Below are 21,523 nucleotides of genomic sequence, written 5' to 3'. Positions count from 1 at the left end.
TCAGGAGAACAAAGACTAATGGTGTCGAATCCAGCTGTCCTGAAATCAGATTCTGCTTTCTCTGAGAGCACTGTGTGTGTGTGTGTGTGTGTGTGTGTGTGTGTGTGTGTGTTGGGGAGGGGGAGCATGAGGATTAGGCTGGGCTGCAAAGGTTGTCCACAAGCAGCTTTCTGCCACCCCCATCACCAGGAACCCAGTTTAGCCCGAAGGTAGTGGTGAAGGTCAGAAAGTCAAATTAATATAGGATTTGTGATTGTTATAGACAAAGAAGAATATTGACCTGAAATATGCCAGTTCTGATTATTATTAGCACCTCACTGTTACTGTTCTTATATTGTTTTCATGGTATTTCACTGAAGTTACCAAGGTTTTGTTTTTTTTTTAATAACAATTAAAACAAAATCTCTCAAAATGTCAATGCAAAGAAAAAGGAGTCAGAACATAAAAAAATTTTCAATAAGTTGACAATGTGTATTTCTTGTTCACTTCTAAGAGAAGTTTAATCTTATTTATACCCACATGTATAAGACAATGACTATCATACAACAAATCACCCTACTGGGATGAAAAATAAATAGACAAGTTGGTTCTAGGAAATGTTCTGTATTATACCTAGTATCTCAATGCATTTGGCAAATATAAACATTTCGAAATATTCTTAAATTATGTTTATTCAGTGAGAAACTACCATCTGATTTGGACAAATTTTCTCTTCCTAAGTCATTTGATTGAAGGCACACCCTCACAGCATGCATTTTATCATTAGCATTAGCATTTTTCATATGACTTAATACCATGTTTCCTTCTCCCACATGGAATATTACCCAACAGAAGTCCCCAAAAGGAACCACCGTATATTTATTACAAAGAGAGAAAAGAAAACTGTATTTCAATTTCTGCTTTCCAATATGATGGTTTAACTAAAACAAAACAGAATTTAATCAAATATGAAATAAAAAAATGAAAATCAGTTTATGCATACATCATGACCATGATCATTAACACCGTCATAAAATGAGGGGATAAAAGAGAGAAGCATCTGATTCTTCTTATGAAACTTCTATATGACTTCAAATTTTATTTCAAAAAGATTATTTCTTTAGAAGGCATTCTCCTGCCTGTGATGGTATGAATATTGGGTGTCTTCTCAGGCCATCCCTGGGCAAGCAGATGAAAGCAAGTGTATGTGAAATGTTAAAGGTACCCCTCCCAGGGTCCTGGTGTACACACACAGGAGACGTTTTGATTTCTAATCTTGGCTCAGTTAAGAAAGAACAAAAGGGAAGAGTTACATTCCTTGGGGCAGGGGATGCAGCCTATTTGAGGACATATCAGTCCATTCAAGTACTCAGGCTTAGTTCTCCTAGCTTGCAGAGTTTTCAGTACCCTGAAAATCTCCCTCCAAGATTCCTCTCCTCCACGGTCTTCTGAGTGTAGTTATTGTATCCACAAACAAATAATGTCACACATCAGAGGATTTGGAGCTTCCCAAGGAACAACCAGGTCTGGTTATGTTTAGATTTAAGACATCTATGACAGATCTTCTCAGCAACCACTTTCTGACTTTGGGAGCCAATTATGCCTGAATTCCCAGCATCCAGGTTTCAGTGGATGGAAATCATATCAAAAAAGCAAAGTCGCAGAAGCTAGAGAGGAAAAAAGAAAACAAAGATGGGGGTGGATCTCCTAAAAATCAAAGGAAGATCAGTAGAGGAAAGGGACCAAGGGGTGGGAGGTAGGGAGAGTAGGGGTAAATGCTGGGGAATGATATTGGCCAAAATTATATTGTTATATTGTGTGTATGTATGAATATGTAAAAATCCTATCAATATGTACAACTATAATGAACCAATAAAAAACTGAGAGGAAAAATAAAACAAAGATCTAGCAGCCTAATTGGACTATCTCTAAAGCTCCATACCTCTATACCACTAAAAGATCCTGTAAAGTATTAAAAGAAATTAATTTGACATGGCCAGTTTATCTGTACAAAAAATCTTGCTTTATAAAAATACTCTCTGAAGTAAAAAAAAAAAATGATGTAAACACTGCCTCCAACTCACTGGGAAAAACTTCAAGCCTTTTTGTCTCATATTACCAATAGTTCGAAATTTTAATTGTTCAGCTTTCTTGAAGGTATCAATCTGTTTTCTTCTTATTAACAGAATTCAGTATACAACTGCCTTTAAATATGACCTTGTGGTTTGATTGACACAAAAATATTATCAGAAGATTTATGATGTGCAAGAAAAAGTACATTGACTTGTATAAAGTGATGGTTGGTTTCAACTGCCAACATAACTAAGGGTGCCACTGTGTAAGAGACAGCCAGCTGAGTGGCAGCCCCAGTAATTAAGTCATGGTTTTAATCAGCTTTCTTGCTGCTGTAACTAAAAGACCTGACAAGAACAATTTAAGAGAAGGAAAAGTTTATTTTGGGCTCACTGTTCCAAGGTCTCAATCTATAGTCTCAGTCAGCTACATTTCTTGAGCCTTGGGGAGAGGCAAAACATCATGGCGGAAGAGTGTGGTAGAGAGAAGCTAACATGATGATCAGGAAGGAGAGAGAGGGAGAGGGAGAGAGAGAGAGAGAGAGAGGGAGAGAGGGAGACTGACTCTGATTCCACTTACCAGATACAACATATATACCCCCCAAGCATGCCCCCAATGATCCCTCTTCCAGTCATCCCAGCATGCCATCAGTTACCACTCAGTTAACCTCCATCAGGGGATTAAGTCACTGATTGGTTATGGCTCTCATAACCCAATCACTTCACCTATGAATGTTTTTGCATTGTCTCACGCATGAACTTTTGGGGGACACCTAATATCTAAATCGTAACAGTTATAAGCAATCTTGAGAATGTTTGAAGAAAAGATGCAATATTTGTAGTTGTTTCTTACCCCCTAGCTGCTAATATGATAAAGATGCCAATTAAGAGGGTAAAGTAGTATCCACAGTGATGCATGCAATACCTATCTTTATAGCAGCACAATTCACAATACACAAACTATGAACCAGCCCAGCTGTCCATGAACACATGGATAAAGAAAGTGTGAGACACACACACACACACACACACACAGAGTTTTATTCAGCCATAAAGACAAGTGAAATTATAAGACTTAGAGGCAGTGTTTACATGATTTTTTTTTTACTTCAGGGAGTATTTTTATAAAGCAAGACTTATAATTTGCAGGAAAATGAATAGAACTAGAGACCATGAGGTTAAGTGAAATAAGTCAAACTCAGAAGGTCAAGGAATGAATGTTTTCTCTCACATGTGGAAGCTAGAGAGGAAAAAGGAAAAGAAAGGTGGGGGTGGATCTCATGAAAATCAAAGGGTGTTCAGTAGAGGAAAGGGACCAAGGGGTGGAAAGTGGGGTGTGAAGTGGGAAATGCTGGGGAGCAATACTGGCCAAATTATATTGTTATATTGTGTGCATGAATGAATATGCAACAACAAATTCTACCACTATGTACAAGTATAGTGCACAGATAAAAATAAGGTAGAAAAAAAAATGTAAAGTAGAATAAAGGATAGACACCATGCCACAGGTAGAATAAAGGTGAGCATCGTAGGGTACCATGGAACCCACTCATAACATGTACTTTAGCCAAGACATTGTTTGAATATTTCAATTCTTTAAGTAAATTTTGAAACTCATGGCTACCTCAGTTCTCCAGATGTTCAGGTATAGAAAGTAGATCCCATTAGAACTTTTGATTCTTATCTACTCCACTGAAGCCAGAGCCAGAGTTGTTCACTGCATCAGCCAGTGTTCATGCAAAAAAATACTTGGGCTTTGAGGTGTGCACAATGACATATAAGTAGCAGAGTTGAGTCAGAAAGTGTGCTTTATGGACAAACCAGTCATCAGCAAGGCAATTAACAACTGGGAAGGACTTCATGAGTGTCAAAAACAAAATGAGAGATGCCAACATAAGCATAGCTCCAGTGGGAAAAGGCTCTGGTAAGCTGTGGAAACATTTGTGCTTCTAGTTCACTTCCAGAAACTTCATGTGCAAATGTCTCCTTTCAATGAAGGCTATGTAATCCTGGAAATTGTTACAAGGATCAGCTATGACACTCATGAGATTGAGAAGGCAGTTTAAATATTCCAGAAAAGAGAGTTTCTTTTTTTAAAATATTTATTTATTTATTTAGTTATTTAGTTTTCGGCGGACACAACATCTTTGTTGGCATGTGGTGCTGAGGATCGAACCCGGGCTGCACGCATGCCAGGCGAGCGCGCTACCACTTGAGCCACATCCCCAGCCCCGTGAAAAGAGTTTAGCTTTTATAGGAACTTGATATTGCTTAGCAGAGAGGTCTTCATCTCTTTGACACAATGGAAAGCCAAGATTGTGGTCTTCTGAGTGACAATCATCAGAGGCCCAGAAAAATACATAGTGGGAACTCCATAGTGAAAGATGTATATTTTGTCTGGGTGTGGTGTCACATGCCTGCAATCCCAGCAGCTGGGGAGGCTGAGGCAGGAGGATTGCAAGTTCAAAGTCAGCCTCAGCAACTTAGTGAAGCCCTATCTCAAAAAATAAAAAGGGCTGGGGATGTGGCTCAATGTTTAAATGCCCCTGGGTTTAATCCCCAGTACCAAAAAAGAAAAAAAAAAGCCAAAGACAAAGGATCACATATCATATGATTCCATTTCACTGATGTGACATGTTGTAATATCCCTTTGCCACAAAAAATGTATGTCTGGTCCAATGGGATGCTCACTGAGTGGGAGCAGACAGGTGGAGGGGCCCTTCTGTCATCCTGCATCTTCTGGAGGTGGCTTCCAAGACCCCAGTCCATGCCACCTTTCTTGGTGTCCTCCAACCTGGGTGCTTGTGAATACCTATACAGAGAGGCATGCAGTTGCTGCCTGCCTTGTGGAGGACTGAGTGAGAGACAGGGGATGGCAACTGCCACAAACCATCTGAGCACAAACTTGGGTTTGCATGGTGGCCACTGGCCATGGGAAGCTGAGCTATTCTTTAAATTTTTGTATTTTATCTTATAAGGATTTGTTCAATTATCTCACAATGCAAATTCATTTTTAAAACACTTATAGAAATAAATTATTTTAACATTTAGTACTCACGTTTTCCTATCTGTATTCTCTTTTTTTTTCATTACCCAATAATGATGTTTTAGGATTACCTTTCTTCACCTTGCCTCTACATGCTCCCACACATACCAAACAGCTTTCTGGGACAGATGACCATGAATTTTTTTGAGTTTATTTATCTGTAAAATACAGTTTTTACATCTCAATATTTTAAAAGTGGTTCTTTGAAGTAATCCTAGTTTGAATCCAAGTTCCAATGAACTCATAAAATTCATTTTCAGTATGTCTAGGTATGAGGATTAAAATGGTGAGGGCATCAAGCAGGGGGAGCCAGTGAAAAGCAGTCAGGAAGAGAATTTATTATAATCAAGAGTTAAAAATGGAGGAACTTGGGCTGAGGTTGTGGCTCAAGTGGTAGAGTGCTCGTGTAGCATGCGTGAGGCACTGGGTTCGGTCCTCAGCACTGCATAAAAATAAAATGAAGATATTATGTCCACCTAAAACTAAAAAATAAATAGTCTTTAAAAAATGGAGGGACTTTGATGGGGCAAAAGTGAGGGGAGAGGTAGGGAGGGTTCATGGTGGCAGGAAAGATGGTGGAATGAGATGGACATCTTTACCCTAGGTACATGTATGACTGCACATATGGTACGATGCTACGTTGTGTACAACCGGAGAAATGAAAAGTTGTGCTTCAATTGCATACAATGAACCAAAACACATTCTGCTGTTATATATACCCAATTAAAAGAAATAAATTAAAAAAGAGTCAGTTACAATAGGTCAGTAAAACAGAACAGAGGTTCTTTAGAATCACATATAAAGGGACAATTGATTTTCAAGAAAGGTACAAAGGTAACCTAAAACCTCCACCAGAAGACTTCTAGAACTCAGATTGAATTTCGCAAAGTAGCAGGACATAAGATTAGCAGTCATAAATCAACCATATTCCTATATTCCTATATTCTGATATTCCTATCTGCTGAAAAAGAAATTAGGAAAACTATCCCATTCATAGTAGCCTTAAAAATACTTGGGAATCAATCTAACAAAAGAGGTGAAGGATCTCTAAAATGGAAATTATGGAACACTATAGAGGAAAATTAAAGAAGACCTTGGAAGATGGAAAAATCTCCCATGTTTTTGAATAGGCAGAATTAACATAATCAAAATGGCCATACTACCAAAAGCACTATACAGATTTATTGCAATTCCTTTAAAAATTCCAATTATATTCTTCATAGAACTAGAAAAAGCAGTTTTGAAATTAATTTGGAAAACTAACAAGAGACTTAGAATAGCCAAAGCAATCCTTAGTCAGAAAAGTGAAGCAGGAGGCATCAAAATACCAGAGCTAGAATAACAAAGCCAGAATAATAGTGGCACCAAAACAGGCATGATCACCAATGGAATAGAAAAGAGGACACAGAGACAAACCCACATAAATAGTTATCTCATACAAAGGTGCCAAAAACATATACTGGAAAAAATACACCCTCTTTAATAAAATGGTCCTGGGAAAAACTAGAAATCCATATGTAACAGAATGAAATTGAACCCCTATCTCTCGTCCTGCACAAAACTCAAAGTGGATCAAAGATCTAGGAAGTAGACCAGAAACCCTGCAACTTCAAGAAGAAAATGTAGGCCCAACTCTCCAACATGTTGGCATAGGAACTGACTTACTTAATAAGACTCCTAAAGCACAAGAAATAAAAAATCATTAAGTGGGATGGCATCAAATTAAAAACCTCTGCACAGCAAAGAAAATGAGAGGATGAAGGGAGAGACTACAGCAATGGGAGATTTTTGGCCACCTCCTTCTCAGTTAGGGTATTAATGCCCAGAATACACAAAGAACTCAAAAAACCTTAACACCAAACCCCAAATAATCCAATCAATAAATGAGAAAAGGAATTAGACCCTTCTCAAAAGAAGAAATACAAGGGGTCAGCAAATACCACTTGAAAAAATTCAATATCTCTAGCAGTTAGGGAAATGCAAATCAAAACTACTCTGAGATTTCATCTCACTCCAGTCAGAATGACAATCATCAAGAATGCAAATAATAATTGGGCTGGGGTTGTGGCTTAATGATAGAGCATTTGCCTACCATGTGTGAGGCACTGAGTTCGATCTTCAGCACCACATAAAAATAAATAAATAAAATAAAGGTATTGTGTCCATCTACAACTATCAAAATATTTAAAAAAAAGAATACAAATAATAATAAATGTTAGTGAGGATTTGGGGGAAAAAGGTTGATGTTAGGAGGCCACCTTGAAGAAGAAAGGTTCTGGGTTAGGAGTTATGGGAGATGAGAAATGGGAGGTACTGAAGCTCTGAATAAATGATTAGGGGCTTTGTTCTCATTAGGTGGAATCCCCAAATTTGGGTCTGAATCTAAAGGGAGGAAGAGAATCAGCAAGAAGAGACAAAGAGAGTTAGGGAGTATGTGTATTATTCTCCTATCATCATTTGGTGTGGTGGAAGGTAGAGGGTCAGACATGACTGGGAGCCCAGCAGCCTAGTCTTTCAAGTCAGTTGTGGTAGAAATTGCTGGGAATTGTGAAGTGTAAGTGGGTAGGGGCAGGGAGTCTGTGGTGCCTGCAGCAGGTGGGGAAAATGAGAGGCAGGATTAGTTGTCGTGTGGTCTGCTGTGGTCTGTTTTACCCTCCAAGGCCTCCATTTTAACTTCCAAGATTTTGCTCTTCTTTTGACACTGAATGTTATTAGCAGAGTTCCTAATTCTTCCTCAGGAAGGTTAGAAGTTTGGGACAGCTCACCTAGACCCCACAGATGTGGCATTAGCAGAAGTAATGGAAGCCATACCATCATTGGCATGGACAATTTCTTCTGCAGGGCTTATGACTAGCAGCTGTGGGTAGAGAACAGATCCCTGATGTACTAGATGAAGACTTTTCACCCTGCATATCCTTCCTTGACCCTTGGAGCTTGGAGAGCTAGGCAGATGATCTGTATTCAGGACTTTTTTGACCAACTTCTCTGGCATCACAGGGCAGTCTGGGGTTGGGTCAGAGAGCACTGTTTTATATGCTTCAGGTTGTCTCAGAGTCAGGACATATCCATCAGGTCTGTGTGAGTTGGGGACATCATGGCCACAGAGAAGCTGCTTATGGAAGACACCAAGTCTATGGGATCACCTCACTGGGATGAGGTAGATTGCGATTTTGCTAATTCCCCATTGCTTGGAGTCCCCTTTCCTTATTATCCTACAGGTTTCTCTCTTCCTGATCTTCCTCTTATTCCTTTGCCATCCACTTTTTCTTCCTCCTCCTCCTCCTCCTCCTCCTCCTCCTCCTCCCTCCTTCTCCTCCTCCTCCTCCTCCCTCCTCCTCCTCCTCCTCCTCCTCCCTCCTCCTCCTCCTCCCCCTCCTCCCTCCTCCTCCTCCTCCCCCCCTCCTCCTCCTCCTCCTCCCTCCTCCTCCTCCCTCCTCCTCCTCCTCCTCCTCCTCCTCCTCCTCCTCTTCTTCTTCTTCTTCTTCTTCTTCCTCTCTCTCTCTCTCTCTCTCTCTCTTACCCTTCCTTAGTCTTCTCTAGAGCTCTCAACTGTGTTTCCTCTGGGAACTGAATGTCATGGGATCCACTTCCTGGTCTACTTGTCAGGTAGTGCAGGCAGAGAGTAGTAGTATCAGTCTGTTTATTACTCTGTATTCAAAACCTATGATAAAACAATGGAGTGAGATCTAGGAGATGAGGGTCTTGTCCCTCATCTACCACAAAAAGATTGTGTCTCCTAGGGAATGTCCTAATTTTCCCAGAGTCCATTTCCTTTTCTTTGTTTTGACAGAGTCATAGTAGACAACTCAAAATAATATCTATGGATTCATCTTGATGTGACTGTAGCCATCTAAAGTTATAGCCACCTCTGACGGTCCTGGAGTAAACTCTAGTCTAGTTTTCCTACATGATTTTCCAACGTAGTACAAATAGACAAAACTATTAGAATGACATATAGAACTTTACAACAGGACTCTTGAGCCAGGAACATGCCTGACTTGGGTATTAGCTTATTCTAAAACAGGTACATTTGGTGAGGATGAAGCCATTTTTATCCTGACCAATATATACACTCTTCCTTCTCAACCAAATGCAGGGATCCATTTAGTCTTGCTGTTGCATAGAATCACATTTCTTTCAGTAAGCTTCCAATAGATTGTATTCTGTGCAAATATAAAACTGGCTGCCTCTCTTTCTTTTAGTGTCATGGCACCTTCACTTGGTTCTTGTACACTGGGGATGGGTTGTTCCAGAACAACATCCAGATCTTTTGCAGTGATACTTTAGATATCATTGGTATTCTAAAACAAATTAAGATAATTACTTTTGAAGTTGTACAACCTCTGTACCTATTTTTTTAGGGTGTCCTCATTTTATAGGTGACAAGATGAACACACACAGCATGAGATGACTTGATCAGAGGCTCAAAAGTAGATGGAAATAAAACAAAAATCCCCTTTTCTTCTTCAGTTCACTTAGCTAACACAGGCTGGAGAATATTGAGCTGGGACATAGATTATAACTTTGTGTAGTTCTCCCTCCTACACACCCTTTTTTGGAAATGGGGTCTAGTTATGTTTCCCAGGTTGACTTTGAACTCCTGGGCTCAAGTGATCCTCTTGCCTCAGCCTCCTGAGCAGCTGGGACTAAAGGTGTATATCACCATGCTCAGCTCTATAATGTATCATAAAGGAAGCAATTTTTATAGGACCTTCAAATAGTATCAAGAAGTATCTTGTGAAATTTACATTTCCATTTTCATGTTGTTCCAGTTGTATGTCTGCCAGATAATCATCTGAACTTATGGATGCCTCTCTGAATTAAAATTCTGAAATGAGGATTATCGATGGTACTACTCATGCAGGGGACCTATAGAAGATGAGTTTAAGAAGGAAAAGGAGAGCATTAAAAATGAAGCATCTTTATCTGAAGTCCATAATTGTCTGAAGATTCATTCTAGTTTATCTGTTATATTAGTTTTTGGTCCAGGAGTTTTTTTTTTTTTTTTTTTTTTTGTTGTTTTGCTTTGCTTTCTCTGATCTTTTCCATCGCATACCATTCATCCACAGTCTATGATACAATTGATGGTTTAAACCCTGGAACATAAGAGATACAGAATCAGAGAGAGAGAAAAAAAAATATATATATATATATATTGCCCTGAAGCTTCTCATGAAAACATAAAATGATTTTCAGCCTCAATTTTTCAGTTTCTTTGATTCATACCGATTCAATTTTCATATTGAGAATAGTGCATTTGTGATTTGGCTTCAAGTAAGATGTAAACACACATTATTCTCTTTCCATATCAATTCAGATAAAAAAGAAAATCTGCCCAGAATGCATGAAACAGCTGTGTGTAATTTGAAATGTAAATCATAGAAGGGAAGGTAGGAGGGCTGGGGAGCACTTGCCTAGGATGCATGAAGTCCTGGGTTCAATCCCCAGAACTTTAGGAAGAAGAAGGAGAAGGAGAAGGAGGGGGAGGGGGAGGGAGAGGGGGAGGGAGAGCGGGAGGGGAGCACAGGTAGGAAGACAGGGGTTTTAAGTGTCTCTGATTCAGAGGTGAATTTTCTGTTTCTTCTTTGGTCTCCCCTGTTGGGGACTCCACACAGCCCTGGGACTGAGAAGGGCTCCACAGGAGACAGGAAAATCTCCTTGCTCAGGGTTGCATCATGAGAAAGGTGACTCCTGACGCTCAAAGTAGGATTGAGAAAATGTGTTTCCCTTTCCTTTTGTTGTTTTCTACAATCCATTTTAAACACACCAGACTCTAGAACACTCTCTAGCACTGACAACAGTCACAGTGGAGGTAGGAAGGACCTTATTTTTTGGATGTAGGAGCATATTGTCAAAAGGATGGCACAAAAATTCCCTTTCCCCTCTGTGTCTTTCTGGTACTCCCCTGGTACTTACATGTGCATAGGAACAGGTGTGCATAGCAAGAAATGTACCCATTTTTTTTGACCACAGGGGAAAAAAGTAGAACACCAGAGGAAGAAAGAACCAAGGAGATTGTATAGAGGGATGTGGTTGGGAAAGCAATGTCCCCCAGATTACCTTTAACTTTCTGCATTTACCTCCGTACTGCACACATATTATTCTGATACTAAAAAAGATAGGAAAACAAAAATTAGGGTTAAGGGATAGATCACTGACCAGTTCTCAGATGGGAAACTGCATGGTACATAGGACAGATGTCGCTAGAACTGAGAAGCTTTTGTTAATTAAATAGGCATAGAAACCATCATCCACTCATGGCAGGCTTGAATTTGCATCCTGAATTTGATTTGGTAGATTGTCTGTTAAGACAGAACTATGCAAACAGAATTTTAAATAAGATGCAGAATTTTATAAAATAATATTGCATAAGTCCAGGACAGAATCCAAAAATATGGACATACAGAGGATCCAGAAAACCTCAGTGGTCATGTGAAAGACAGTCAGAAGATGACAGAGGTGTTGGATCTCTCTGACAAAGCTTTCAGGGCAGCGATTATAAAAATCATCCCAGAAATAAGGACAAACCCTGTTGAAGTGTATTGAAAGCTATAAATTATAGTAAGGAAATGAAAGCTTAAAGGAGAACTGAGTAGAATGATAAATGAAAACTCTCCAAGGAGGCATGGACTGAAGATTGGACATGAGTGGCAGATGAGTGGTCTTGCAATATAAACGAATCAAGGTTAAATAAGGAAGGGAAAGACAAATGAGGGAAAAAAAGAATCCTCTTCAAAACAGAGGAAAATTATCACTACCCTGTGGGATAATCATATGACCTATTATATACACAGTGAGTGCCCTCAAGGAGAAGACACATCGGTAGAAATAACAGCAAAATCTTTAGTTTGTTAAGGACAAATAAATCTGTAGATTCCAAAAGCTCAAGGAATGTCAGCAAAGGCATATGGAGAGAACCACATAAAGGCTCATCAAATGCAAAGCTTGATGAAAACCTCTAGCATCCTATTGTGCTTCAGCAATTATTCAATGACTAATAAAATGTTAGCTACAGAAATTTGTTCCCTGAAGATTCTATCAGAAAATTTCTTTTTCTTTCTCATTCTGCCCCACTGTTCACAACACAAACCCCAGTCTCAAGACACCATCTCATTCTTCCACAGGGGAGCTGAATTCTGGTGATGGAATCAGAAGTGACTTATTTATTCATGGCCCAAAAAACTTCAGGAAAGATGCACCTAGGGGCATTCATTTATTATGTTGACTGAATGGGTGTGAATACATACCTACATATTGCTCATTCCTGAATCCCCACTCAAACTGGATAATTCAGTTTTAAGTAAATTTTAAGCATTTAAAAAACATTCACAAACAAGGATTCCAGGAACAGAAGAATGGAGAGCCACACAGATTTGAAGCTGGGATCAGATTGACAGGTGGTAATGTACTTAGATCTGAGAAAGCCAAATTTTCAGTGTGCAGTCAGAGCCATCCTGAGATGTCTGCAATTCTTAGTGTCTGTGGGTTGGAGATGGGTGTGTGGAAAATGGAAAACAGAACAAGTGGAGATGATTGAGAAGCAAATTGGTCTCCATACTTCCCTGTCCATGGCTCTACCCTTCTTTATTCTCTACAGAAGGTAAAGCACAGATCTGTGTAAGGGGGAGTCCAGGCAGAGCTGGCACTGAAGTATCAGAAGGAGAACCCTATGTGCCTCACAAATGTTGAGTGCTGTGATCACCTCCCTCTAAGGATCACCCCCATTCAGAGCCTTCCGTCAGGGGAAGCTGACTTGCCAAGGCATTGTCAGCAGGAATATCTTATAATCCTGAGAATATAATGCCTAGGTGAGATCCAGATTCTTGACTGTACTTCCTCATTTCTGCTACTCTTGTCTGGAAGTTTCCTGTTTTCCCTTTATGCCCAAATCCCCATCATCCAGAATTTTCATCTACCTTCTTCCCATCAAGGGAACTGTTCTCAGACCTACTTGCAGAGACCTTGCTGGGTTAAGGAGCAGAGACTATGGGGAACATGATCCCTTCTGACAAGATTCCTGCAGGATTCCTATTATCTGGCATACAACTCAGAAAACTTTGGTGACCGGCCAAGAAAAGACCTTATCTTTTTCCAGATTCTTGCCTGCTTGGGATTAAGAGATATAGGAATATATGGCCATGTTTGCCATTATACCTATTCATTGGATTGTAAATACTTATTTCATGATGCATCAAGACACAATAACAAAATTTAAAAATTAAAGTGAAATGTACCTAAATTATTTTCCTTTTCTTAATGATAAAGAACAGGGACTCAGAATAAAAGTAAAAGGAGAGCTGGGGTTGTGGCTTAGTGGTAGAGAGCTTGCCTGACATGTGTGAGGCACTGGGTTTGATTCTCAGCACCACATATAAATAAATGAATAAAATAAAGTTCTAATCCCTGGCTGTAACAGAAACTCTGATGTCCTGGGAAACCTGATTTTCTCCCCACCACAATCCTCACTAGAGAGGTTGCTCTACTCAAAGTGTAGTCTTCCACCTAGCTACTTAAGCATCATTGGGGAGCATGTAAATTCTCATGTCCCATCCCACCTACTGAATCAAACTCTCTGGGAGTAGAACTCAACAATCTGTTTTTAAATAAGATTCCAAGGTGATTCTTATGGGCATTAAAGATCAAAAATATTAAATTGCATAAAGCATTCTACTGTCATATATAACTAATTAAAACAAATAAAAACTTAAAAAATAAAGGCCTGTCAACAACTAAAAAACTTTTAAAAAGAAAAAATAAATAAATGTGAAATAGATATAATTTTCTTTAAAAAAATAGAGTGAAAGGAGCACCTTTGTGAGTTTTCTTGTAGATGATGGAAAAAAAGTTTTGCAGAATATAAGAATAAAGAAATGGGAAACACAAAGATGGAGCCAGTGAAAAGACACTGTCATTCTCACACTGCTCTGATTAGGCTGAGGTCAAAGCCTGTTTGAACCCTCATTTTTGCCCCTCTACCAGCCCAGAAAGCAGGTGGCAATGAAAGAAAGATACCCTTGAAAGTGGAATCCTGGGTGGTTCAAATAATGAAACAAGAATGTAGCCTTGGCTTTTTGCTGAGGAATTCTCTAAAGAGAATGGAAATTGCCCTCAGTGCTGATCCCTGATGATATTGATACATAAAACACTGGCAGGTATTTTGAAATATGAAAACTTCAAACATTTTAAATTATCTTAGTTGAATGTAACCATTTTCTCATGTTTTAAAAAAATTAATAAAAATATGTATAATTATTTGAGAAAGCACAGGGAAATGTTTATGAATTTTGAGTCTCAACTTACACAAAATGCAATGTGTCATGGTAGTGCCAGAAATGTTATATAGAAGTGAACATGAAGATTTAAATCATGGCTATTTTATTGCTAACACTGGAAAGTTCTGGCAAGCTGGTAAATGTTGATCATTGTTCTGAGTCCTCTGGGGCCCATACCAGGTAATAAAAGAATTCCTGAAGATAAAATTGGATGTACACACACACACACACACACACACACACACACACTTATGTATCTATTGATGGTGTTCAACTTACAATGGTTTTCTTTAGGAGTTTTTGACTTTATTACGGTGCAAAAGCAGTACATATTCAGCAGAAACCATACTTAAGTTTGGAATTTTGCTAGCAAGATGTGACTTGAAACTCTCTTGTGATACTGGGAAGTGGAGCTCTCTGTCAGCCCAGCAATCATGAGAGTAAACACCCAATACTCTATACTGTACTGTGTTGAAGCTATAATGCTCAGTAAGCTATGTATTTGGATGCATTAGCACTTATATGTTCAAATTCTGATGGGTTTATCAGAACACAACCCCACTGTAGGATTCAAAATGGCAAATTAGAGAAAGTCACTTTCCTGGTTGCTCCATGGTATGAAACCAAGAAATCAGACCTGCAGCTTCTCTGCAAGGTGAGAAGGAGAGACTTTACTGGGGATTAATTCTGGACATTCAAAGCAGATTGGGGATACAGGAGAATGGATATAACATAATAAAGAAGAAATCCCCAGTGCCACCAAATTCCTCCCTGTGCAAAAATAGTGGAGGGATACATTAATTAAAGGAATCTGCATTTTAAGGAGGTATGAGGCATTCCTGGGTATGGAGAGATCAGAGATCAAAGACTAATCTGAAAGGTGTATGCACAATAGACTGCCCAACTAACCTAAAGGGTGTCCTGCACAATGTCTCTCTTTAAAATTTTTTTTTTTGTTGTTGTATATAGACAGAATGCCGTTATTTTATTTGTTTATTTTTATGTGATACTGAGGATTGAACACAGTGCCTCACACATCTAGGCAAGTGCTCTGCCACTGAGCCACAACCCTAGCCCCACAATATCTCTTTATCCTGGCTGCTGGGGAGAACAGAGGAAGAAACCATTTTGCAATTGCAGTGCAGGGGGCTAACAGATGGGGGAACCAAATCCTGGCAACTGTGCCTATCTTGAAATAGAGTGTGCCCACGTGACCAGGAGAAGATCAAACATGGTGAGGGGTTTTTACAAGGGAATACTCATGGGGGAAACCTATTTTGTTTCCCATACCCTCTACTCTGGCTGCTTGAAAGATGGTTTGGGAGAGATGCCCCTGACCAGGAATTCAAAAGGGCTGGTGTCCCGAGGGGCAAATTTTTTGTGATGCATGCAGTAGAGGGCGAGAAATAAAGAATGTCCACACACTTCTGCCCCTTTCAATGCTTTATTCACTCAAGTTGCTCAATACAATTTCACTCTATAGGTTCCTAATCAAGAAAACAACAATCCTTAATGCTAGGCACTGCAATAGACATAATCAATTCACAGCAAACAATTTTAGATTAATTCTAAGCACTGCAAACTTACTTAATCATGAAAGGCTAATGACAGACATTCCCTCTGCATGCTAAGTTCAAAAGTCTTAAGCCTTAGTCCAGCAAATTCACACTCACTCAGACAGCGGTGATCAGGTCCGGAACCAAGGCAGGCTTCTCCTGGCGTGGAGTGGACAAAAGGTTGGAGAGAGGGTTGTATGGAGAAGTTGTGGCTCTCACCAGGGTCTGATAAGGTGGTAGAGTTTGAGGGGACTGAGAATCACATAAAGGATCAGGAAAATGATGAGAAGTGATGGGATGTCAGTTCAGGCCCTCGGGCTCCAGCGCATCCTTGTTTCGGCTGGCTGAATCCCTATTCATTAGCTCTATTATTTATACTAAATTTTGGGGCTTTTGACCTCCCTTTCAATCCTTATCAGCTACCACTGGATTTCTCCATGACATCATTTACCCTGGGGTCAGAAACATCTGGTCTGGTGGTTTCCACACTGATCTTCTCGTCTTTCCCTCTTATCCAGGCGAGGACAGCCTGCCAGAGGCTTCACTCTGTTTATCAGGGTGAGGGAAAGTGACTTGTTTATGTCTGAGGGCCATACTGGAGGCTCCATTAGGTGTGCCTACTGAGACTGCAGGATTTAAACTGGAGTTTTAAAAATGGAGTTGCTTAGGCTCAGGCCTAAGGCCATCCTCACAGCTGGGGAGGAATTGATTGAGTTCAGGGACAATCTGAGATTCCAGAAAACATCAAGTTCACAAGTGACTGAAGGAAACAAGGATTGGTTTCTCCACTGCATAAGGGAAAACCAGGGGTTTTCCTAGGAGACAGTCTCCCAGCATTGTCCAGCAACTGTTTGGCCTGGGAGGTGTGCTGATTTAAAAATTTCAGACCAATCACCATTCAAGGAAGAACCTGGATCCTACCTAAGCCTAAACCCTTCCCCCAGGAGCCCCACCTACAGGATTTCCCTCCACACTCCAGCAACCCCACCTAACATAGCTAAGAAGGGAAGCCGAGAATATTTTGAACTCCAGAAAAAATTTCTTAATGTTTCCTTGATCCCATTTCCCCCCCTTTTCTTTTTCTCTCTGTTTAATTGTGACCTGAATGGTTCATGGACACTTACACATATTCATATCTGTTTCTTTTTTTCTCATTCCTAGTATTTTTTGAAGGCAGTTATTTTTCATGGATCAGTATTTTGAGGACTAAGATATTTGAGTAATATATATCAGTTTTGTTCTTGTACTCCTTTATTTTTATGAAATTTTTATTTTATGCATTTTTCTCTCTCACTCATCTGTTTCTCTTTTCTTCTGCTAACGGCCAAGCTCTATGATCTTTTATGCTACTTTTACTTTTTTAATATTTATTTTTTAGTTGTAGTTGGACACAATACCTTTACTTTATTTATCTTTATGTGGTGCTGAGGATCAAACCCAGTGTCTTGGCACGTGCTAGGTGAGGCTGTACTGCTGAGCCACAACTCCAGTCCCTCTACCTTTGCTTTTTACTTCTATTTTCTCTCCTCCTTCCTCACAATTATCAGATCCTACATCACTTCTTTTCTATCCCTATTCATCATTTAAAATTGTAAACCTTATGTAAATTTGCTGTTTTTACCACGGCCAATAACTGATCATTTAATTTATGTTTATTGTGATGATTAATGTTACAGAGACCAAAGCAGGAACCATTTGGTTTAATGCTGCAAGTTGTTTTCATTGGTTCTTTTTATTATTTGTCTCCTTCTAAATGGCGAGGTAGTGTAAAACTTCAGGGATACTATAGGTCCACAGGGTAGAAACTCTGTTCCCTCGAAACTACACTGTTAGATGGGTAGACACACAAACAACATGAAAAAGCAAGGGAAAAAAAAATCACCCCAGATAAACCAAAATAATTCAATAGCAGAATCCATCTATAGCAGAGTGGAAGAAATATCAGAGAAAGAATTTAGAATTATCATAGTTAAACTGATCTGTGAGGCAAAAAGATGATGTAAGGAGTGAGATCACAGAGAAAATACAGGAAGTGAAAGATTACTTCAGTAAAGATGTAGAGACTCTGAAAAAAAGAAAAAAAACAAGCAGAAATCCTTGAAGTGAAGGAATCAATCAACCAAATTAAAAATTCAATGGAAAACATGAAAGAACAAATCAACACCACAAGTAGTAGAAGACATAAAATACTTAAAATCAGAGCTGAAACCAAGGAAACTGAAACAAACAAACAAACAAAAAATAAAAAAGCACAAAGAAACAAAAAGCCAAGCTTCAAAAAAAATCAGATTTCTAACATTCATGATGAAAAAGTAAACATCACCATGGATACCACTAAACCACAAATGACAGAAACTATTTTGAAAATCCATACTCCAATAAAATAGAAAATCATGAATATGACCGACCCATATTGAATTAGGAAGACAGAAAATTTAAACATCAATATACTAATTTAAACAATTTTGATGCTGCTCCTCATTCAGTCTCCAGAAATTCATTAAAATCACCATGGAAATGTTTGCAGGAGGTACTTGCTCCAGTGACTTCTGCTTCAGTTAAGCTGACTTAAACTGTGAGAAACATCTACTCAAGTCCTTTTCCATATTCCATTTAGTTGCTTTAATTTTCTTGAGTTGTAGTGGTTCTTTATATATTAATCCCCCATAATGCATGATTTGAAAATTTTTGCTATCATTTTATAGATTTTTTCCCTTTCTTGAATATGTTATTTATGTTGAAAATGTCTTTTAATTTTAATGAAAGCCAATTTACCTGTTATTTTTTTTTTTGCTCTTACTTTTGATGCCTTATTAAATAATCCAAGGTCACAAAGACTTAGCCCTATTCTTCTTTTTTTAATCAGCATCTTCTATTTTAGCTCCCATACTTAAGCTTTTAATCTATTTGGAGTTAATTTTTATATATAGTATGTTGTAGAGGTCTAACTTCACTCTTTTGCGTGTGATAATTAAGTTGTTTTAGTAGCATTTTAGAAGGGACTATTGTACAGACAGTAGAACTTTTTGTAGACTTGTTAAAAATCTTGTTGTCCAGAGATGAGTTAATTTAGCTCTCAAATCACATATCTATCCCATTGCTTTCTGTGTCTATTTTATGCAAGTACCACACTGGATTAACACAGCTCTGACAGTAAATGCTGAAACTGGAAAATTTGAGTCCTCCAAATATGCTATTTTTCAAGATAAATTTGTCCATTTATGTTCCTTTCAATTTCATGCTAATTTCTAGAATTCTTTCTCTACAAAAAGAGTGTCAGAATTTTGATATGCATTGCATGACACTGTAGAACAGTTTTTGTGATATTGCCATCGTATTGATATTCTTTTGATTCATGAACATACAGATATTAAAATTTATTGGTGTGGTCTTTTTTTATTCAATGATAATTTCTAGAAGTGTATCCATCTTTCCTTCCCTAATTAAATTTATCCCACCATATGCTATTATTTTAGATGTTATTTTGTGAATAACAAATTTGTCTTAAATTCATTTTTCTGTATTGGTGTTGAAACACCCAGGAAAAAGCAACTTTTGCATTGATCTTATGCCTTACATCTTTGCAGGATTTGATTATTAGTTCTGAGACTTTTTATGGAATTTTTGATATATGGGATCATGTCCTTTATGAATAGAGATAATCTGATTTTTTTCATTTAGGCTTGAATGCTTTTACTATGGTTCTTTTCTGATTGATTCAGCAAGAATTTCAAGTCCAGTGATAAATAGCAATAATAAAAGTGTATATCTTTGTCTTACTGCTGATTATGTGGAAGGTTTTTAGCTTTTTTAAAAAATGCCTTTGTTTTATTTATTTATTTTTTTATATGGTGCTGAGGATTGAACCCAGTGCCTCACTCATATGAGGTGAATGCTCAACCTCTGAGCTACAACCCCAGCCCGGTTTTTAGCTTTTAATGCTGTTAAATATAGACTTATATAATATTATATATGCTTCACCAGAAAAAAAATTGTAAAAGCCAAAAAGAATACATAATAAATGAAGTAGAAAATATAGATCCATAGAAGCCAAAACTTTGTAAAATTTAAAGAGAAAGTGGAGGGTTACCTCAGCCTCAAAATGGACAGGAAGAGTTATAAGACACTGACATTCAACTAGAACCTATTTGTAAATGGACTATTTTAGATTAAGTTGCAGTTAGCTGGGTAAACTGAGGCTCTGTTCATTCCTGTTCCACTGCTTTTTGAACCTTCCTTCATTAAGGTACACAATTCAGCAGAAACTCAGTCTATTGTTAACCAACTATCTCTCTGTACCAGGAAAGTTTCCTGAGTCATTCTTTAGAAATGTGAATGTACCCAAACAGTTCTTCTATGTACCTCTATATCCCATGGAAGTCTGATGGAAGATCTAACACGGGACAAAGTAGAGGAGGAGTCACAATTTAGTAGAAGGTAAGGCTGCCTTTTCTTTTTTTTAAGGTTGCCTTTTCTGACATAGACTTTTTTGTTTCTTTTTAAATTAACTTCAGCCATGAATATCTGATCATTATAGATGACATACAAAATTTTATATGCTGAAGAATGTCAACTGAAAGCATATTATCAAATGATACCCAACTCAAGATGGCATTCATGTGTAATAGCATCAGTTATAAACTGTATGGTAGTTAAGAATTTCCCTAAATAATACCTTTTCTGAATGAAAAGGAAATTTTGTACATGGAGTTGAGAAATCTTCCATGCCATTTTGTGCTTTTTGTGCAAGAGCTCTCTGGGCTTTATTTTGTGACCATTTCCTGGACCACTGTTTCATATTCAGCTTTCTCATGTCACCACAGTGACAAAAGTCCTGTGTAAACAGGAAATGGTATGATGTGATCCTAATAGTGTCCTCTCTCTAATACTAGGAGCAAATAAAAACCATATATATTCCCAACTTACTCCCTTACTAAGGAAATATCTAAGTGCTGAGAAAGGTTGGAGTTTCTTGCTTGTTTTCTCAGGGAAGGCACCCCGATTCAAGATTTCTGCGGAAAAGAGGACTGGGAGTTTTTATATCATTTTGCATGTATGGATTTGTGTGCAGGAGGTTTGGGATGTACCTATATGTGAGTACATGTGTAGTGATTGTGAATGTGTTTCTGTGTGTTTCCCCAGAAAATATGTTCCTACACGTACAGCACAATACAAGTGGCAATTTAAAAAATCCACACCTCTGTACACATCATAGAAATCAATTCACTTAATGCTCACCACAACATAATATGACGGTTTCTTTAATATCATCATTTCTTAGATGGAGATGATGCAGTGACCCCTGCAGGGTCAAGAGATCCTGTAAGAGGAAAAGGCAAATGAGAAGCCAGGCACTGGAGCCCGTGCTGAGACTCTGGGCTACAGAACTGTATTTATCACTCAGCTGTAGGATAATTAGTCACCATGCCAGGGAGTTCTAGCACATGTGTGTACCCTTGGGGGGATTATGGTATTCAGATATCCCCAACACTCTCCATCATCATAAGGTGGCCTCAGTGTTCACATAACACTGGTGGAGATGGGTACATTTACCAGCAGACAAGGGACTATGACAAATAGTAATTCAAAATACAGTGT

General features: G+C 38.5%; 1 protein-coding gene and 1 pseudogene across 7 annotated transcripts in view; one reads left to right on the top strand and one right to left on the bottom strand.

Moving 5' to 3' along the window:
* Window positions 1-21,523, top strand: part of ZNF70 (zinc finger protein 70) — a 71,278-nt gene that overhangs the window by 30,000 nt on the left and 19,755 nt on the right. For 2 of the 6 annotated variants that reach the window (XR_014020772.1, XR_014020773.1), the window contains exon 2: window positions 20,228-20,362. The exons of the other annotated variants lie outside the window; for them this stretch is intronic. The gene's annotated coding sequence lies outside the window, so the exon portion shown is untranslated. The remainder of the gene's footprint in view (window positions 1-20,227; window positions 20,363-21,523) is intronic. 6 annotated transcript variants of the gene reach the window in all.
* Window positions 2,370-4,820, bottom strand: LOC308643360 (lysophospholipid acyltransferase 1-like; annotated as a pseudogene). Its single transcript has 3 exons — window positions 4,743-4,820; window positions 3,485-4,138; window positions 2,370-2,390 (listed from the first exon to the last, which is right to left on the bottom strand). The product of its transcript is annotated as a lysophospholipid acyltransferase 1-like (transcript).

Source organism: Spermophilus citellus (assembly GCF_964194105.1).
Source record: "Spermophilus citellus genome assembly, chromosome: 3".
NCBI lineage: Eukaryota > Metazoa > Chordata > Mammalia > Rodentia > Sciuridae > Spermophilus > Spermophilus citellus.
The sequence above is the reverse complement of the archived record's forward strand: the minus strand, read 5'-3'. Positions and strand labels throughout refer to the sequence as shown.